This window comes from Phocoena phocoena, chromosome 10 (assembly GCF_963924675.1).
Source record: "Phocoena phocoena chromosome 10, mPhoPho1.1, whole genome shotgun sequence".
In the NCBI taxonomy this organism is placed as follows: Eukaryota; Metazoa; Chordata; class Mammalia; order Artiodactyla; family Phocoenidae; genus Phocoena; species Phocoena phocoena.
This window is the reverse complement of record NC_089228.1, coordinates 43,455,016-43,468,036: the sequence shown is the minus strand read 5'-3', so window position 1 is coordinate 43,468,036 and position 13,021 is coordinate 43,455,016. Positions and strand designations below refer to the sequence as shown.

General features: G+C 44.8%; 1 pseudogene; it reads right to left on the bottom strand.

Annotated features, from left to right (window-relative positions):
• Positions 1 to 4,360: 4,360 nt before the first annotated feature.
• On the bottom strand, positions 4,361 to 4,483 carry LOC136130116 (U5 spliceosomal RNA; annotated as a pseudogene).
• Between the last annotated feature and the right edge of the window lie 8,538 nt (positions 4,484 to 13,021).

The window sequence follows — 13,021 nt, the reverse complement described above, 5'->3', positions numbered from 1 at the left end:
GAATGCACACCTTGGTTCTCAGGGACTCTCATCAGACAGTTGTTTCTGGATTTGGCGCTGGGGTGGTAATAACTGAACTGGGGCAGCAGGGGCCATAGCTTTGAGTCACTGAGGCTGTGAGACCCTGGGCCCCTGAAGAGGCCCTGATAGCAGATCTGTCCCTACCTCAGGCCTGTTGGGCTCCCTGATGGTGGAGGACGGGCCTAAGCATGGGGAGACAGGGAAGCCTGTGCCTTCGGTGGAGCTGAAGGAGCGCCTACACAGGTCCATCCTCTCGAGCAAGGTCCCGGGGCTCTGGGGTCACATTGAGGGTCCCATAGTCAGGGTGTGCCCACAGCCCAGTGCACTGTTCCCTTCTCAGAAGGAAACACCATGCTGGGGGAGGGGGTCTCACTGGCCTTCCAAGGAGCCAAGGTGCTAACAGACTGGACTGCCCAGGGCACAGATCATCCCGGAGAGTGAGCTGAGGAGGGAGACGATGTGGAGGGACCCCATGGTCTGACTCTCCAGCCATCTAGGAGCCTGTATTCATATGCTCACTTCAGGGTGTCTCTTGGCTAAAATGTCTTAAAAATGAGGCCTCAGGGGGAAAAAAAACACATTAAGATTTCTTTTCAATTTCTGAAATTAAATACAAGTTGAGAACAAGCAAAATAAGACAACATTACCTTTAATTCCAAACTATGGCAATCCAATGATGTGGAGACCTACTTCTTTACTCAGATGTCTTTTGGGAAGAGCATATTATTTATTTGAAAGAAATACTCAGAGAAATTGCTTGAGGTGGAGGGTAAGACCCCAGGGGCATGCACGTAAAAAAATAGATGGGGCATCTTTGAAACTGTTATGCTCGAGGCATCAAAAGAAATTTGCCTCATTCCTGAGAGGAAAGTTGGTAGGAAATTTAGGTGAGTAGAAAGAACTGAGGGTCCAGTGGAGTTGGGGAAAGCCAAGAGAGATCCTCCAGGGCCAGAAGTGAGGGGCAACAGGATTGGATACAGGTGACAGCAGAGGGACAGGCAGCTAACATCTGTGCGACAATAAAAGGACACATTCTTTTAATGGCAACAGATGGCCACAGGGTCAAGCATACCTGGGGGTTTTGGTTGGGCCACCTTATACAGAAGTAGCCGGGGAGGTTCTGTGCTCAGGATTTTAGAGAGAGAACCGAGTGTCATCCAGTTTAGGTTTTGACATGAAACAATTAACCCGAGGCCACATGGTGAACTGAGGAGGAAGGTCTTCCAGTTTCTCCTGTGACACTCAGTTATTCTATTTCTGAACTTAAACCTCAGTTAGCAGATATTGTCTCTGTTCTATGTACACTCATTTCCAGATGCCTTTAAATTTGCTCTAGAAATACCAACATCCTCTTTCTGCCTAGTCAGGAAAGAGCAGAAAAAGAAAGCTGAAATGTCATCTCGAACACTGACTGCAGCCCCTGGACCACCTTCAGCCTCCAGGGGATGGTGGGAAGGGGGCGGGGGGCGCGGGGGAAGGATGGGAAGTGGGGGAGGTCAGGAAGGCAGCTTCACAGTCAGGTCAGATGTGTTTCTTCCTGTTGCTGCAGCTCAACTCCCTTCTTTTGCGTTCCCCAAGGACTGACTGTGCAGATATCTGATGTCACGCAGGCCACTGAGTTTTTGCTGAAAGCCTAGACCCATTCTTCCCTTTTACAAGCTTGGTGGTGCTGCCCCTTTAAGACTTTTCCTTGGCTTTACCTCTTCCCTTCGTCCCTAACAAGCCCAAGACCAAACCAAGAAGAACGAAGCCAGGGTAAATTGAGAAAAAATATTTGAAACCTATTAAGTGTGGCTACAAGTTTATTGCAATTCTTAAGTTAATTATATCCTTTTTGACTTCCAGCCAGTCCTTCACTGGGCTTCCATATAGACTTGGCCACCTATCCCAGCCTCAGGCTGGCGGCATGCCTATCTGTCTGCCTCATTCCTTCCCTCCCTCCTTCCCACCACCTCTTCCCCCCTCCCTCCTGCACAATTAAGTAGCAATCCTCTGTAGCTACTACCTCCTGGAGCTTAAATGTGGTCAGGGCTGTAGTGTGTATAAAGAATTTGAAGTGTGTGTGTATTTGTATCCCTGTGAGGGGCAGGGACATGGTAGATAGTGGAAGATCACGTATATAAACGTTTTCTCTTACCTCAGTCACAAACATTTATTTTAGCTTGTACCTTACAAAGTGTTATCCCCTGGTCATTTAAATCTCATGAATCCTTTGTACAAGTAGGTGTTATCACTGTACATCCAGGTGTTTATGGATGAAGAAACTGAGGCTCAGAGAAATTTTACAAAGGGATTGATCGCACAGCTATTAGGTGGCAGAACAAGATGGGATTCAAGACCAGGTGTTCAGTTCTAAGTTGTGTGTGTGTGTGTGTGTATGTGTTTCCTCTCTACACTACACTTGTTCTCAAATAACAATAGAGTTGTACCTTTGTATAACATTTAAGAGTACAAAAGGAAGTTCATTCATATTGCCTTATTTAATCATTAAAACATTATGATGTTGGTGCTGTCCCCATTTGGGTTCTTTAGGAGTTCTCCTCCCGGATCTATCCCCAGGTTGGCATTGGGAGCTCCCTGACCTCTAGCTTCCTGATCCTCTGTTTATTGGTTTAGATTCAGGCCCCCGAGCCAGGTGAGGTCACTCAGCCCCTTCCCCGGGAATTTTGAGAATGAAAAAGGTCAGCATGTAAACACAGTGGTTGAGAGTGCCCATTTTCTGTCAGGTCAGCTAGGACCAGAGAAAGCCAGTGTACAGTAAGACAGGAGAGCAAAGAGGCTGGGGAACAGCAACAGAACCAAGAGATGAGGAGAAGCAGAACTTCCTGAACGTCCTGCAGGTCTTCAATCTTTGGTTCTATTCCATGAGAGTCAGCAGCTTCTCTTCCCTTGGATTCTGTATGACACTCCTGTTCCCTGCCAATAAAATCTTTTTTGCTTATACTGTATACTAGGGTTAGGATTTTCTTACTTGCAACCAAAAGAATCCTGAAAAATACATATCAGAAAATGGAAGCAGTGAACTAAGCACTAAATATAGGTACAAGAAGTGAACGATAGGAGTTAGAGGATGGAGCAGTTTTTGCTGTTGCGTTGCAGGAGATCGCATGAGCTGGGCTTTGAAGCCTTGCTCACAACCTACATGTATGTAACCGTTTGGCAAACCCTGTGGAGGGGAAAGAAGAATACACAGGAACCATCTTTTAGGAAGTTTCCGAGCATAGCAGATGCTTTCGGTACTCCTGACACATTCCGTCAGACTACCTCTGATTTCAGCTAAAGCTGTGCTGGACAGCTCTTGTGTACTAACAGCATCCCACCTCAAGGGTCTGTCTTGCTTCTCTTGGCTTTTCTGTCTCAGTGCTTTCTCCAAAGCCACGGGAGCTCTCTCAGCCCATGAGCAAGCATAGCCCAGAGATTTGGAGGATGGAGAGAAGTTACCCCCAACTGAGATTGGAGGATCTGCTTCCAAGATGGCTTACTCTCATGGCTGATAAGTTGGTGCCAGCTCTTGGCAAGAGGCCTCCGTTCCTCCCCATGCAGAATCTCCCCAGGGCTGATTGAGTGTCCTCACAGCATGGTGGCTAGCTCTCTCCAGAGGGGCAATCCAGGGAGAAGGCACGTTGCCTTTTGTGACCAAGCCTCAGAAATTACACCCTGTCACTTCCGCAATATCATGTTGGTTATACCTGTTCAATTTGGGATAGGACCACACAAGAACATGAATACTGTATCAGAGGTAAGGGTCACTGGGGCTATTTTAGAGGCTGATTACCATAATGCCCCTGTGGACAACCCTCAGCCAATAGGGGATGTAAGCTAGAGGACAAATGCCCAGCCTCCTAATTCTGAAGTAAATTCTGCATATCTCCTCAGAAGCTCCCCAGAGAGGCTGAGCCCCAGTCTGTCACATCTGTAATCATCTGAAGTGCACACCCTTTGTTGGCTTCTCCTCCTTCTTAGCTTTCTATTCCTCTCTCCCTCACTCCCGTTTCCTGTGATTCACCTCCCAAACAAACTCTTTCACTGAAGTACTTGTCTAATGCTTTTGGAGGAACCTAACCCAAAACACAAAGGTAGTATGTAAAATAATTTCGTTTGTTTTAATATTTATTTATTTGGTTGCAGCAGGTCTTAGTTGTGGCACGTGGGCTCCTTAGTTGCGGCAGGAGGGCTCCTTACTTGTGGCATGTGAACTCCCAGTTGCGGCATGCATGTGGGATCTAGTTCCCTGACCAGGGATTGAACCCGGGCCTCCTGCATTGGGAGCACCGAGCCTTGCAAACTGGGCCAGCAGGAAAGTCCCTCGCTAGGTCTATTTTTATACACAGGAATATCAGGCTTGCTTATTCCCACAAGCCCTCAAAAAATGGAAGCAACAGTCATACTTGTCCCTCTCCACATGAATCTTTAGTAAAAGGCAAAAGATTCATTCGATTATGAATTATGAAAGTACGAGTATAGATTAAAATAGTTTTGAAATGGTGTGGAGCTGATCACGAAGGTATGTGATATACTGCGCTGTTGGAATATTGATGGTTAACCATGTAGAGGAAGCTCACAGAGGGATAGCATGGTCATGAAAGCTTTGTGGAAGCATCAGGAATTGAGAGATGGAGGGATTGGGGGAAGGGGCAAGAAGAAAGGCAAGAGGAAGGCAGCTTTAGCAATACCTGTACCTCTGTATATACCTATACCTCTGTACCCTGAGCGAGGCAGGGAACAGAGAAGAGGGATGTGGCTGGGAGAGGAGTGGTCAGTGCGTGGGACAGTCTACCAGGAAGGGGCTGGGGCAGACTGTCCGTTGGGAAGGCCATTGTGACAGTCCAGTGAGCGGTTAGAAGGGCTTGTACATCTGGAAATGAAGGATGGAAGTGAAGAGCAAGATCTTACAGAGCAGGACTCGCCAGGGCTTCCTTCCCAGAACCAGACAGACAGGATTGAAGAGCCTGCATTGGGTTTCAGAAAGGACTGTGAGGTTAGCAGTTCTTTTATTCATCCATAAATAATTATTAAACACTTATTAAATATGTACTCTTTTAAGCATAGCAGTGAACGAGATCATGAAACTGTGTCCTCAACAAGCATGTTTTCTGTAAGGAACTATCTAGGAACCTCCCTTAGAATCCTAAAGGCAAGTGCATGCTAGGAAATGGAATCTGGACTTCCTCAGAGCTGTGTCCTCAGCATCAGTCACAGCTAGTTCTCCTTGGTTTGCTCATTCCAAGTTTCCCCACAAAATGTCCTGTTCCCTTTGGCTGCTCTCACCTTCTGCTGTGGTGTACATCACACCTTCAGCATCACTCATTAACATCTGTTCATTTGCATGGATGTCTGATTGTCAGTGTGATTACAGCCATGGTGCATATTAGGGAAACAGGACTTGGTGGTTATTCATAAAATAATCAGAAGCCTAAGACAGTGCTAGTGCCACGCCTGTGACTCAATACAAGTTCAAGTTCATACTCATCAGTATCCAAGTGGTATGCAAGGCCATGCAAATCATCCCTTCATCTTAGCCTCCTCCTCTTCTATCCCCATGGAACCACTTGAGATTCTCTACACATGTCCTATCCTTCCAGGCCTGTGTGTCCTGGCTCGTGCTTTTCCTGGAAAGCCCTACTTTCTCACATAGAGTTCTTACTCATTTTCTGAGCCTCAGCTCAAATCCCATCTCTTCTTGGAATGAGTTGCTCTCTGCTCTCTGCTGCGAAGGCCTCTGTTTGCATCTTGCTTGCAGCCCCTTGATGCTCCCTTTCTTGTTTTATAGTTCTTTGGACAGGTTTCTTTCTCATAAAGAGACTGCAGGCTGCTCAAGGGCCCAGGTCTTATTTTGGTATTTCCAGGTGCTCTGCAGTACTGGAGATTGTGTCATCTTTGCTAAATCAACAGATGGAAGGCATGACTGCTGCTAAAGCTGATGCACCACCTTGACCACTGATGCTGAAACTGATCAGCTTATCAGATGGTGGGACTGAGACTGGCAAGGTCTTGCTGCCTGCTAGCACTTGAGGGAGGTGATGATGCTATATGACTCGAGGGATGCAAATGTGGGTGCTCTGGCATTGGCATCTTACATTATGAAGTCCCAGCACAGGTGCTCTGCTCCATTTTTCAGACGCATGTTTGCCTTCCCTAAGTTCTCCACAAGAGACATGAATCTAGGGAAAGTCCTGAATGCAAAGCCCCATAGTGCTCAGGCGGCCTGTGTTTCTGTTACTCTTAGTCACTTAAGTCCTTACATTTGGAATCATTTTCACTTCCTTGAAGATGGAGCTAGAAAGATTCTTTGAAACTTCAGATTGGGGAGTCTGAATCTGACTTAATAGCTTAGGAAAATAATATTTGCAAAGAGTTTATATTAAAAAAGGCCAAGGCCTCTTAAGATAATGGATGTAGAGGCCTCCTTTACCTCTTCAAATGCACACGTTTTTATCCACGTAAAAAATGCTTATTAACTCTAAGCACTTCCTTTATTCTTTGATCTTCTCTCATTCTGAGAGTCACCCTAAAATCAGACAAGGGTTTAGAATTTCTGATCACTGCCTTAAAAAGTCAGGTCATATACACTGTGCCAGGCCTGGTACTAATCCCATCCCATGTCTGTGATTTCATCCTCTCCATGGGGTCTAGGTGTTGAGTCAGTAGAGGTAGAAAAGCAACCAGGCCTTTTCTCTCTTAAATTAAGATGCTTATATCTAGTGTTTGCAAAGTGTTTTCACAGCTATTATCACATTTGCTTCCTAAGACTAAGGAGATTTGGAAGATTATCCCATTTTATAGGGAGAAAATAAGGGCTCAGAGAAATGGAGTGATCCATCCAATATCACACAGCTTAGAGTGGTAGAGCCCAGTTCTTTTGACCAGTATTCAATGCCCCTTCTGGCAGGACCCAAATCTGCCTGTGATTCCAATCCAGCACTCCTTTCAACACCTACTTCCTACTTCCTACTTCATGCTTCCTTATAAACACACATCTTGTATCCTTTACCTCAGTTGGCTGTCAGCCGGCCTCTGTAAGGTGACAATGGCTGAAAATAGCTTATGGTATGACATTGCCCAGCAAGATTGCATTTTCCCCCAAGAATTAACAAAACAGAAGCCTACATGGGAGAGTTTGGGTTTGGTGACAGGTCCATTGTGGGGTTGCTTTGGTAGCCAAGGGGTCTTCTTGGTGTCCCTTATGACAAACATATAAGCAAGCATGTATTTTCATAGGTCTGAACCCCAGTGTTGATGGCACAAGAGAAGAGAAAGAAGGAGGAGCTGAATGGGTGTCTTGTGAACAGTTTCACGTTGTGGACCTTGGTAGGTCCTGGGGGATGAGACCTTAGAGCCCCCAAGTTAGTTGGCCTGCAGGCTAAGCTGAATGCAGAAACAACATGGCTTTTCAGATAGACTTTTCCATATTTTCTCACCCACTTGGATGAGGCCAAAGAAAAAAACAACCTGTTTCTTTATTAATGATGCTTTCTGCAGAGTTAGATTAAGCACTGATTAAAGGCAGATGCTTCCAAAGTATAAATGTAAGTACCGTCTCAGTCACTCTCCGGTTACAGGGTTTCCTACACGATTCTTTAAAATCACTTTGGCTCTCTTCCCATTTCCCTTCCTCTATGCTCTCCACCCAGCTTTGGAGCTGCCCCTCCCAGAAAGGCTTCAACTGCCAGGAGCAGGAGCTTGGACTCTGCAAGAGACTTGCTCTGCGGAGAGCTTCAAGAGGCACCACAGAGGCTGCTGCCTGGAGCCACCTTACCAGGAGGCAGGTAAGTCCTCTGGGCTGGGGGCAGCCCTGTTCTTCGGTCCTTTCAGGGCTGGACCTGCCACTATGGAACTTGCTCTGTTTTTTTCATCAAGACAGAGTACAGGCCTTTTGTAACCTTTTCCTGCTCAAATCAGAGGCAGAGACCAGGTATAGGATACATGGCTCAGGTGATGGGGTCCATCAGGTGGTTCTCCTCCTTTCAAATGCTCTGAGAGGGCATGAGGGCATGGGGACAGGAGATGGCTGGCTGGCTGGCCTGGTAGGTGCTTGCAACCCTGGACTTTGTGTCAGGAATTGGACTTTTCTGGAAATGATGTGCTCAAGTCTTGTGTCCATCTGAGGCTATGGTGCAAATCCTCCAAATATTTTCTGAATTCCCTGTGGCCAATGAACTTAATCAGAAATTGATGTACATGAGGGGTTTTGTTTTTGTTTTTTTGTTTTTGTTTTTTGCTGAAGAGCTAGCAACTTAATCTTGGGATTGGCTTTGGACTGAGATCAAACTGTGTTAAAATCTGTTCAAGTTCGCTTTCTTTCTGATTTTCTTATGGGATTTATGAAGGAGGAAGAATATATATTCTTGTAATCCACATTAACGTACATAGCTTATGAATCACCAAAGTTAGGAACTTGTTACGCAGACCACCACCCAAAATGGATGAAGGGGCATCCTGTAGGATATATCCACCATTGGGTTGTCTGGCTTGGATGAGTGGGAGGGTGTCATGGTGGGGCCAGTGGAATGCCTGTGGGAGTGACGTGAATGGAGCGGTGGTGGTGAGGCTGATGTCCAGGGAAGAATGTCACACACAGTGAGGGTGCCGTCGACCCAGTGCAGCCCAGCTGGAAGCTGTGTGGCTTTCTCCTCCTGACTCCCTTCTCTCAGGAAGGGGTGTCTTAGTTTGAGTATGAAGAACTAGGCAGGTAGGTGGAATTGCATGGTAGTGACTGTTTGGGACTGAGATTCTCCAGCACTTACGCGATCATAGGCAAGTGTCTCCATTTCTCTAAGCCCTAATGTTTTCTTCTGTAAAATGTGGATGATATAATAATATCTACGCTGTAGCTCTCTTGGGAAATTGTGAGAGATAATCCATTTAAAGTGTTTGACAGTGCTTAGCCTATGGCTCAGAACTCTTATTAACCTCAGTATGGACCTTTGGCATTTTAGGTTGTGTGGACCAGATCCATGCCAAAAGGTTCTGGTTGTGCAGCTGCAATCCTTTTGTGACTTCTCCTTACTGGTTAGGGTAAAGTTTAAGGGTCAGGTTGTCCAGTTTGGCTCCTTACCTGGAGAGAAAGTTAGAGAGAAACACTAGTCAAAGGAAGATGTAAGGTTAAAATCTCTGCCTCTTAGGAGAAGAATTCACCAGATGAATATTTCCTTTCAGAAATCCCCCAAGGATAATATTTATCTCATGAGGTTGCTCTGAGGATTAAATGAGATAATAATTTTGCCTGGAACAAGGTAGACATCCTTAAATGATATCTATCATTGTGAAAATGTTTGTGATATCACGTTAATTGAAAAGTTCATAGGGTAAAATTGCATACCCATCATAATGACAGCTATGTAAATATATCCACAGAAAGACTGGGGAAAAGAAATACACCAAAATGTTAAAATTTACATGTGTTAGGTAGCTTTGGTGAGTGATCATTTCCTTGTCTTGTTTTCTAAATTTTATTTAATGGATGATTCTATCAGCCCAAGCCCTGGCAGGAAACAGCTGGCACATTCAAACTGGGCATTTTGAGGATGTTTTATTGAAGGGACATTTTACAAAAGTTTAGGCAGAGTTACAGTAACAGAAACAAGTGACAGTGCCGTTCTCAGGTGTGCTGAGAGTGGGGAGCCATTACACCCTGCATCTGAAGGGGCAGGGGGAGGTGCTGTATAACTGGAGGAGAAGCTGTGTGGATGGGCCATCTGATAGGAGCTGTGGTGCGTGCAGCCATCAGGGAGAGAGTTGGGAAAGAAGTCTCCAACCTCATTCTCCCCTATTTTCTGGATCTCTTGCTGGTGCCTCCCATTGGCCAAACTCAACCAGAAGCCAGAGTTCAGGGGACCCCAGTGAGGGGTCCATGTGGATCAGCTTCATGGGCACTGAGCAGGGTGGAGAAGGATGGGGAGAGACCTGTAGGGCAAACCGAAGATGGCCAGCACAGTAAGATTATGTAGCTTTTGTAATTATAGGTAAAGTCATAAATAAGAAACAAAAGCCTTTTGCTACCCTCAGTGCTTTCACACATGCATACTCTTCCCTCTTTCCTTTCAGCTCCATGACTTCATCTCTGTAACAATGCCCTCTTCTGGGCTCCCACAGCACCCGGTGCTTCCCCTAGTGAGGCCACACTCATTGTGTGGTTTCATCCTTTGTCCTTAACTTACCTGATTCCCCACACCATTGTAAGACCCTTGAGGCTGGGATGGTGTTTTATATCACTTTGCATTTCCAGCACCCAGCACATGAGTGAATGAATGATTGGAGTTCAGATCTAAATACCTCTATAAAGCTATAGATTTGAACTAAGGTTCAGAGCTACCTAATCTTAACAGAGTGAATTCCCAAAGAATTTAGGGCCTCTGCTTAAGGAAGTGAGGCTTTGGCTTTCTTTCCTAGATGAGTGTTTGTTTACTTTCTATTTAGTGGGAGTGGGCCCATGAGCCTGCTGAACACAGGCTGGTCCTCAGAGGCCCTGACAGATGGCTCCCCACCTCCCTTGCCAGTCTAGCCCATCACCTGATGGAGGTCTGGCAGAGCCTCCTAGCAGGCCTCCCTGTCTCCCATGATTGCCCTGTCAAGTTATAATTCACATGTTGCTGGCCTCCTGGTTTAGGACTGCAATTTGAGATTAAGCTTGCTTCCTTTCTGACTCAAGGAGATTTAGAGCCTGTCTTCATACCTGATATTGACTCTCTATTTTGATTCTCTATTTTAACTCTCTTTTTTGAATTAGGGGATGTTTTGAGCCCTTGAAGGATTTTTACAATCCTTTCGCAATCCTTTGGGCGTAACATACATGCATATAATTCAAATAGCTCAGGAGGAAAAAATGTTGGGAAGGATATAACATGAAAAATAAAATGTCTCCACCATCACCTATATATCCAGTCGCACTGTTAACCATTTCAGTTTTTCAGTCTTCTGGTCATTGTCCCACTTAACTCTAAATAATTCTCTTATTCTTCTATTTCTTGATTTATCAAGTTTAAGTAAAAAATATTGAATTGCCCCTACGTGCGATGAGGGATTTAGCTTATTGACAGTAATCCTTCTGCCTTTCTCATGATTCCTTCCAGTTTTTATTCCTGATATTTCTAATTTGGTTTTGCACTTGATTACCTGTGTAATTTTAAGGGATAGACTTATACTTGTATTGCTTGATCCGTTGACCTTCCATAGAACGTCTTAATTCTCCACGTGTTTAGGATGAGGAAATTGGTGCCTCTGAGCTTCCCCTCACCTTTTCTCTCCAACTCCAGCTTGCAGCAAGATTTTATAACATTGATAATATTTGAAGTCTATTCTGTAATTATAATTAATTTTGCTTTATGTATCAGATTGTTAAAAATCAAAAACTAATATATAACCTTTATGATATAAAGATTTTGTAGCTACTAGTCTCTAAAACCAAGTACTATATTGGGACCCATAAAGAAGGGGATGGACTCTGATGTCACTGACCTTCTGCTGCATGAAAGAGAACATTCTAAGTGTCAGGGTCAAGTGGACTCTCTTTTTTTCCCGTTATTATATTCTGTCGGCTGCTCAGATCATTTAGCTGGCTTCATATGTAAAATGTGACTTTCTGAAGAACATTTTGTTTCCATGGAATTTCTAATTACCTTTCTTTTTTCCTGTTAATAAACCAGTTTTTTTTTTTAATTTTAATTTTTTTGGCTGTGTCGGGTCTTAGTTGTAGCATGCGGGATCTTTCTTTGCAGCATGCGGGCTCTTCGTTGCGGCCACGTGGGCTTCTCTCTAGTTGTGGCACTCAGGCTTTACTGGCACGGGCTCAGTAGTTGCAGTGCACAGGCTTAGGTTCCCCGAGGCTTAGTTCCCCGACCAGGGATCAAACCCGTGTCCCCTGCATTGGAAGGCAGATTCTTAACCACTGGACCACCAGGGAAGTCCCCATCAATAACAAATTTTGACATGTGCAGTTTCAGGGGTTGTCAGTTTTATTTTGTGTTATTTATTTTTATTAAGTCTCTTTTCCTCAAGGACCCAGTCAAAATACCCCAGGGTCAGAACAGCAGGGCCAGAATGTCCAGTTTCTTCTTTAATAGTCTCGTTATTATGGCAGCAGCCCTCCACTGGATTTCTTGCTGCAACTTAGCATAAGGTCCAGTTTTTGCCATCCATGGTCTTTCCTGGCTCATCCATTTTATAGGATCAACTAGCATTCATATGCTGTGTACTGCAAAAGACTTCATGCTTGTCTTAAATATCTTTTATGAGCCCTAGAGCCAAATTCAGTAGAGTCTCATTATATGCTCACTTCATTTATACAAATTCAATTACATATGTTTATGAGAGAGCGGTGAGGGAAGAAATAGAAGGGAAGAGGAACGGAGGGGAGAGGAGAGGAGAGAGAGTAATTTAAATAGTATGGCCAATTCCATTATCTAGGAGCATCCATAAAGATCTTGACCCTGAATGAATGCAGGACAGAATGCACTGAATCTATGGTCCCATATTTGGTTTCTGTTGACATATGGCTCACACCTTGTTAGTACTGCATTACCCTTAAGTGTGTTTAAAGACACATATGTTGCCCTTATCGTGGCCTTTAAACAGAATCCAACTACTTTCTTCACTGAAGAAAGAGGTTCTATTGAATTTGTTGATCAGTGAGTTGGGATGCCTCTTCAATATGGTACCTCCCTAAGGGATTGGCAAGGGAAGTTTTGACTGTTTTTTGTTTTTTTCTTATGTGCTTTTTTTCAGAGGCTAACACGTGTAAGCTGTGATTTCTCTGTATTCAAGTGCTTCCCGGTTCTCTCCACTTGCAGGTCCCATCAGTGGCTTCAACTCCATGTGTTTTAATCTGAATCTATTCCCCCAAAGCTTTTTCCTTCCCTAGTGCTCTCTATCTGAGCGAGTGGCACTGTTGACTCACTTGCTGAAGCCAGGAGCCTTGGCTCCTTCCTGTGCCTTAAATCCCTCTCTTCCCATGAGTCACTTGTCAAGGCTATTTTTTAAGTGACTCTCAAATCCATGCACTCCA